The 8268-nt window shown below is 38.6% G+C and overlaps 1 pseudogene; it reads left to right on the top strand.

Moving 5' to 3' along the window:
* The first annotated feature begins 357 nt into the window (after positions 1-357).
* Positions 358-1007, top strand: LOC107141793 (annotated as a pseudogene).
* Positions 1008-8268: the final 7261 nt, after the last annotated feature.

Genomic DNA, 8268 nt, shown 5'->3' with positions numbered 1-8268 from the left:
GAAAGGGAGGGGGCAGGGGATTAGCAAGGATGGTGGAATGTAATGGACATCATTATCCAAAGTACATGTATGAAGACTTGAATTGGGTGTCAACACACTTTATATACAAACAGAGACATGAAAAATTGTGGTATATATGTATATTAAGAATTGTAATACAAAAAACAAGGTAAATGTATAAAGGCATGAATTGGCATGAACCCACTTTTTATACAGAGATATGGAAAATTGTGCTCTAAATGTGTAATAAGAATTGTAATACATTCCACTGCTGACATGTATTTAAAAAAAAACCAATAAAATATTTAAAAAAAAGAATTGATCAAACTGAGAGCTCATTGTGGTAGGAGCCTCACCATGGCATAGCAGCTGTCCCAGAAGCAAGGCATCACCCTGGCCAAGTTCTTTTTATTCTATATCAATGTGGCATGTATCCCTCTGAAACCTTCACTAGAGTGCAGAAGTATGGTCTAACCCTGCTGGTAACTACTGACCCGGAGCTCATAAAGTACCTCAACAGTGATTTGGAACAGCTGAAAGATTGGCTGTACAAGTGCTCAGTTCAGAAGCTGTTGGTGGTCATCTGGTTAATTCAAAATGGGGAGGTCCTCGAAAGGTGGCAATTTGACATGGAGTGTGACAAATCTGCAAAAGACAACAGTACTCCCAGAGAGAAGTCTCAGAAAGCTATCCAGGATGAAATTCGCTCAATGATCAGATACATCATAGTAATCTAAATTAATAGTTGTCCATTTAACCATATTATAAACCATATTTACAACATGTCATTTAAGAATTGATCACAGTGACAGTGACATTTCTACCATTGTGGGAAGTTTCTTGTTCATTTGATCTACAGATTTATACAAAGATCTGGTTGTACCTGAAAAATGGGAAGAGTCGGGACCACAGTTCATTACCAATTCTGAGGAAGTCCCTGCTCATTTACTACCACAATCCACAAAGTAAACAGCATGGTGGCCCACAAAACTCCTGTCAGTGACTGAGGGTGAGATGAAGAAGATAATGTCTGATAATTCTCAAATGTGCTTTTCCTAAAATCATGTCAACCGCAGTAGATGTGTTGTATTTCATTGGGTAGTTTTAGCTGGGGAGCCAGCAGTGTCCTGGATGAACTGTGCACAACTATTTCATGTTTGTACCTGTGTTACCTGCCATAGGGTTAATTAGTGAGTACACTGAATGTCGTTCCAGAGAAGCCAGCAGATTTTGTCAGTGTTGCAACAAGAATTCCTCTGAACATAATAGTGTAGATGGATGGAAAATCTTTTGCTACAAAGCTAATTATTCTAAATGTTTTGGTCAAGGTACTTGACTCAGAATATAGATAGAGAGATATTTGAATATAAAATAATACAGCAAAAGAGCTCTGGACATTCAGAATCTTTGTTTAGATCCTGAAAGTAATGAAAAACTGCTTTATTTGGTCCTTTGACATTTATTATATATTTCCCACATGGAAAAATGATCATTGTTTGGTCTCAATATATATATAACTTGAACCCATGATGCAATGGCTAATTGTACTATTTAATTCTTGTAATACAGAACTCTTTTCACATTTTAAATAGTTTATAAATCAAGCTTTAAATAATAATGGTGAATAAAGTTACATGTATGTTTTAAATTTGTCTTAAAAAAAGAATTGACCAAACTATGCTATGTGCATGTATAAATATATCACAATGAATTTCACTTTTATGTATAACTTATAATGTAACAATTTAAAAATTAATAAAAGGAAGATCAACAGAGTAGAGGAAGGTGACCAGGGAAAGGAGTAGTGGAAGGAAGGAAATAGTCTTGGGGTTTGAAATGGAGTAAATTATCTTATATACATTTATGAATATGTCAAAATGAATCCCTCATTTATGTATAACTCTAATGTATTAATAAAATTAACTTAAAAAAACCCCAGGTATCTAAGTAAACAGTGACTTTGCTAACATTCTTTTCCCTAAGTAATTAAAGCCTAACAATAGCAGAAGACACAATATTTATTGATCTCAATAAAACATAATCTTTGTACTTCAAGCCAGGTCTTTGTAAATGCATCTAAGAATAGGTCAATATATTTTAAGAAAATCTTAATTATATTAAACATAGAAAATTCTCTTTTGTTTTTATATCTATGCATCAAAAATGATTTGTAGAAAACTCCTTACATAACCTTTAAAATGAGAGCCAACTTTATCATACATAAAAATATCCTTTCCTAAATGTCAGGCCCCATAAACATTCTTGATGTGCTCAGACCCCTGGTGACTTGCTTTAACCTCTGGGGTTTTGACCTTATCTTCATTTTTACATTTTGACATTCTGTTTTAGGATGAAATCTTTTCTTATCCTTTCTTATCCAAAGAATATTCTTTTCTCTTTAACCTTCCTTACCACAAATCTGTCCTCCTACCTACAACTTTCTTCATATTTCCTTCTCTCCTACTTATTGATTCCCTAAATTTACATTTTGAAACAATTCTCACAAAATTTCTGAATTCAGATAAATCATGCTTTTACTCAATAAGATAAAATACTTTATGCTATTTTATACTATATAAAAACACAGCTTAATTTCCTTTTGTATATAGGATTATGACTGCTAACTAAAATTTTAACTCTTGGTAACTTTACTTTTCAGTAAACATCTAGGAAGAAAGCAGTCTTGAATTGTTTTTACATATATCAACAATTTATGAAAACACATTGAACAGTCCCAAATATATCATCATTTTGGAGATTTTAACAGGATAAGAGTGCATTGATTTGTATTTAGTCATTGATGCTTTAGTATTTCAACTTACTTATAATAATTCAGATGTTTTATCTCTATCATATAACTTTAGACTTTATATCAAAAAGGATTCTTATAAACATTTACTTGATTTGTTTTTAACAGTTAAATTTAGATTACCTGTGAAAACAAAGATATCAGATAAGACAACATTATTTTTAGTTGTTCCTTTGTCAAAGAAACCCCAAAATTTACTGTACTTGAAATATATAGAAAGCAACAGGCATTACATATTAAACGTCTAACAAAGACAACACAATCCTGGCCGACAAGCAACAGGCAAAAATGAATGTTGACAATTCTGAAGATATCTTCTTTTCTGTATTTGACCAACAAATTTAAATTAACCCATTTGTCAAAAGTTGATTTATAGTGTGTGAACTAAAATTCTGCTGAATCAATTTTACAGTGTTAATGTATGTGAGCCCTCACTTATCTGTAAGCCAATCTGAATAGAACATCTTGGAAGGTTTTATTATGTAAACACATCATAGAACATGTACCCAAAACACATACATACACGAATGAAGTTTATCTAACTTTTATGCTAAAATTCTGGTCACAAGACAGGGTAGGATAGTAAAACAAATTCAGTTTATAAAAAAGAGAGTTGAATCCAAATAATATTCATGACAAAAATGGAATAATTTAAGGCCACCTGTTTAAGCATCTCTACAGCAGCTGGGATTTTAAAAAGGCACTTGACCTCCCCTCCCTTTGTCCTCAAGTGAATCTAAGAGTTAACTTGCAGATGTTATGTTTTAGTCAATGTTAGTTAAGATATAAGAGACACTCAAAATGATGCTGAATAACAAATTATCTTGGTAAAGACAATTTAAGAAAGAGAAAAATATAAGGTAGAGGGTCATAGAGCAAGTAAGCCTCTACAGTTAACCCTGAATTGAGGTATAAGAACCATCTCAAAGGCATTCACAAGAGACAACCAAAACATATTAAGCAGTTATCAATATAGCCCATTGGAATAAAAAGCTATAGTGTCAGATGGGAGCTCTCTTTCAGATGAGATCGGGTGTGTTCAGGGTAGTATGGCCATAGACAAGGGAGCTCCCTTTCAATTAAAGCATTGATTGCACAGAGGGGCTTGTCCTTGATTAAACCAAACCCAAGAAATGTTTGCAAGTCTAATGCCTCTCAAAGCCTCTGATTTTATAGAGATTTTTTACGGGGCTCATCAAGGGATTGGGGGAAGAGTGGTGTGGTAACCATTGGGTGTTCACTAACCACCACCACCCCCAGTGACTTTTAAAGGACCAAGAGATAGGGGATATCACTCATTGAAGAAGGGAAAGTAGGATTAAACTATATAGGATAGCTATAGATTCCCAATGGGAAGAAGAAAGAATAGGTTCCCAGAATGCCTTAAAGGAGGTGAAGTTCTGATAGTAGCATTAACATCTTGATTGGGGCAAGAGCAATAGAAGGGGAGGTAAAAGAGGTCTCCAAATGCTCCCAGAAGAGGGGATTTGAAATCTATCTGGGCTCACCATACTGTACAGAAAGGGCATGTGGAAGAGACTTGGGAAGTCATGTGATGAGGTAGCTATAAGCTCTTAGGACCTCAAAGGAAGGGAAGGCTTTCTCAGAAAAAGGTAGAGCTTTATGCTAAAATTCTGATCACAAGACAGGGTAGGATAGTAAAACAAATCCAGTTTATAAAACGACAGTTAATGTATCATGTTGTACCCAAGACTTACCCTTTATCATGACAGATGTTGTCTCTGCCCATAGGGGTGGTGGCCTCACTTCGGTGTCCCAGGGATGGGTACAAGCCTTATACTCAGTGAGAAAAATTCCAACCCATCATTTGAAACAAATCTCTCAAAATCCTTTAAATACTAGGTAGAAAAGAGAAACCAAAGAAGAGAATAGCTCACAAACCCAGAGAAGATGTTGAGCTCAAGCTTATGAAGGTTTCAAGACTATGAACTCCCTGGGGATGAGACAGGTCATAGGAAGATACAGAATAAGACAAGGAGAAACATTAGGAAGAAAGAACATGATTAGAAAGAAATAGATACTGAATCAAAAGGACATCTGGCTGTCCAGAAAGAGATGGGGACCTCCAACCCTTCACCTGCAAATTAAGACCTCACCTCTGGGGTTTCCAACACTGATAACCTCAGACTGTAGTTATAACTGAAGACTCAGAGCATGCAAGATGTTCATTTGATAATTCCAGTAGGGGCTTCAATCCCAGGGAGGTTTAAAGACTTCAACCCCATAAATTCTTTGAGGACTTTGATTCTGTGAAATTACTGGAAAAGTAAGGCTCATCCAGGCAAGAGACTCAAAGCTGGACTAGTTCATTCCCCTGCTACCTGTAACACCCAAGTCACAGGATGGGTGGCGAGAATAACCCGTCAGATGCTCTGTTTCCCTTTCCAGAAAGAAAGGAGAGAAAAAAGGGAAGAGACAGCAAAAATTAAGTGAAAGGAAAGACCAAATGGGCTCCTGCATATCACTGGGGATCTGGGTCTCCATCAAATCCTGGGTAGGATTTGCCCACTGGTCTCTTAGATGCACGTGGTTCTGGAGTCTCCCAGTCACCCTCCAAAGAGGTGAGCTATAGCTCAAATGGGTGGGTGAAAATTATCCCCTGTTGCTGAAAAGAGATCAATAGAAAGGAGGAGAGAAAAAAGGACAAAGGCAGGGGAGGGAGTGTTTTCTTGTGGGATGACCTCACTGACAGAATAGCTGGGGGTCTACACCCACCAAAGCTAGGACGCAGAAACAAGTTTGGGTGTTTGTTCAAACAGTTGAAGGTAGATTCAGGTCAACTATATCTGCCATTGGAACTCACCTTTGGGGTCTCTGAAGCAGGAGTGGGTGTTGGACACCAAAGTATTCCAGGCATGATGGGTTCTTGTGCTTTCTTCTAGAATAATCAGGCACATGCACAGTGTAACAGGACCAAGGCTCTTCACTGGGGGCTTCTGCAGAAGCAAGAAGGGAGATGTAGTGTTGACCAAGAGCATCAGACTGGCTCAAAGGACAAAGGTGTTCAGCTTGGATGGCATCTGGAGGGTAGGCAGGAACCCAGTCCCTTGATTTCATCACATGGAAGTGGGGGTGGTTAGTTGCACCCTTGTTCTTCTTCATCAAGCCTCTTCAAGCAATGCCTGCCTCTTTACCATCTTAGTCTCCACTTAGGGTGTGGAATTTTAATATGCTAATAAAATAAAGTCTATCATTTTCAGAAGAGGGCAGACTATCATTCTGAGTTTGATGTTTTATGCCTTGACCTTCTGCCTCTGGCTTCTTGGTATTTCTGTTGACCACGTAGCTTTAGGAGGCTGAGCTGACTTCCCAGCCCCACCTCTCCTAGAGTGTTGCTTCATCCCATAGCCCTAAAGACTGGTCCCCTTTTTAACTCTGTTCATATCAGCAGACTGAGAGCTAGCATGTCCATCATAAAATTAGGTTAGCCACTGAGCAGCATTGTGGGGTGGAGAAGTCTGCTCGGAGTAGGGTAACTGGAGAATGGGAACATTTCAGCTAAGCCTTGAGACAGTGTGTGCAGAGAGGCAATTTTTAAGTTCTTAGAAAAGGCTTGAGGTGTTGGAATGATCACTAACATGGTCTTAAATTATCTTTAGTATAATTTTCTCACTAAAAATGTACACAAGAATGGACCATAACAGCTGACTGGACCCTCAAAGAGAGGTTGTTCTGGCATATAGAAACTGTATCAATACATCTAAGACACCAAAATAAAGGTGCTAACGGAATTTAAAATTAGGCATGAAGATTGTTATGGTTTGGATGTGAGGTGTCCCCCAAAAGCTCATATATGAAACAATGAAAGAAAGTTTGGAGGAAAAATGATTGAGTTATAGCCTTAGCCTTCTTAGTGAGTCAATCCCGATGGGATTAACTGAAGTGAAAGGGTATGGCTGGAGGGGTGGGAATTGGGGCGTGGCTTTGGGTATATATTTGTATCTGGAGAGTGGAGTTGCTCTCTTTCTTCCTGATGTGAGCTGCTTTCCCTCGGCCACACTCTCCCACCATGATGTTCAGCCTCACCTTGAGCCCCAAGGAATGGAGCTGGCCTTCTATGGACTAAGACCTCTGAAACTGTGAGCCCTCAAATAAACTTTTCCTCCTTGCATTTGTTCTGGTCAGATCCTGTACTCACAGCAGCGAGAAAGCTGACTACAAAAATCAAAACAACTATGAACTATGCACCTAGAAACCTGTGAGATTGTCAAAGAATACCAGGCAGTTCTGTGAAATCTAAGTAGTCAGCCCAGGAGTGTGTCCTTATATACCACAAAGGGTTTGCTGAAAAAGACAAAATTCTTTTATAATCCCACAAACTGATGCCAGGTCCTTTGTGCAGTGCAGCCTTATCTAAACCAGATCCCATATAATCTCACTCTACCAGCAGGGACTCAACCTGAGAGAAGGCTCACCAAAGCAAAAAAGGTAGGTTCAAAATAAGTACTATGCTGGGTCTTAGAGTTGCTGATTCCCTCCAAGAGTGCTCTTGCTTCTGGTCCCATTTCTGGACATCATATATGTCAACTTAAAATATATACAGAGAGAAATTCTCCAAATAATAATGATATTTATTTGGGAACAGTGCATTATTGCAAAGGGAATATGCACATAGTTTACTACTGCTTGCAAATTCTCATCACAATGGTCTGCTATCATCAGTACATGTCATTGTTTCCAGAATCTCTTTCTGTATCTTAGCTTGATAGTCTGAATGTCTATGTCACTCCAAAATTCATCATTGAAATGTAATCACTAATCTGATAATAGTGGGAATTAGAATCTATGAGAGGCAAATAGAAACTGAGGACATGAAAGGGAGTCATGTCCTCACAAAAGAGACACCAGTTCCCTTGTTCTTACATAAGGACACAACAAGAAGACACTAATAATGAGCCAAGAAGCTGGTGACTTGATCTTGAATTTTCCAGCCTCCACAACTGTGAGAAATAAAATTTCTGTTTGTAAGTAGCCAGTCTATGGCATTTGGTTATAGAATCCCAAGCAGACTAATACACTTTACTTGGTTCAGCTTCCTCTTTTCACAGGACTAGGGGTTCATAATGGGAATGAGTTCACCTTGTCCTGTGCCCTCTGAGCATGGACAACGCAGGGAGCAGGGAGCAGGGCCAGGAGAATCATCGCCAGGCGAGATCCAACATGGCAGCGGGCACTGAGAAATCAATTCTGTGACCTCTTCAGCTGCATGGGCAAAGGGAGTCTTAAACCGACTGAATGCTGTTTGCTCAGGATCACTTGGTAATGCTGGGCTGAGGTGGACCTAAGGCGAGCAGTTTGTGCCCCTCAGAGCCCACACCGAGCCCAGAGCAGGTGAATTCAGGCTCCCCGTATGCAGTTTCTGGCTGATTGCGTCTTGCCACCAAACTGCCGTGACTCAGCGCTACAGACACTCCTGCGGAATAGAGAAACAACTCTTA

Source organism: Marmota marmota, unplaced genomic scaffold (assembly GCF_001458135.2).
Source record: "Marmota marmota marmota unplaced genomic scaffold, marMar, whole genome shotgun sequence".
Classification (NCBI taxonomy): domain Eukaryota; kingdom Metazoa; phylum Chordata; class Mammalia; order Rodentia; family Sciuridae; genus Marmota; species Marmota marmota.
The sequence above is the reverse complement of the archived record's forward strand: the minus strand, read 5'-3'. Positions and strand labels throughout refer to the sequence as shown.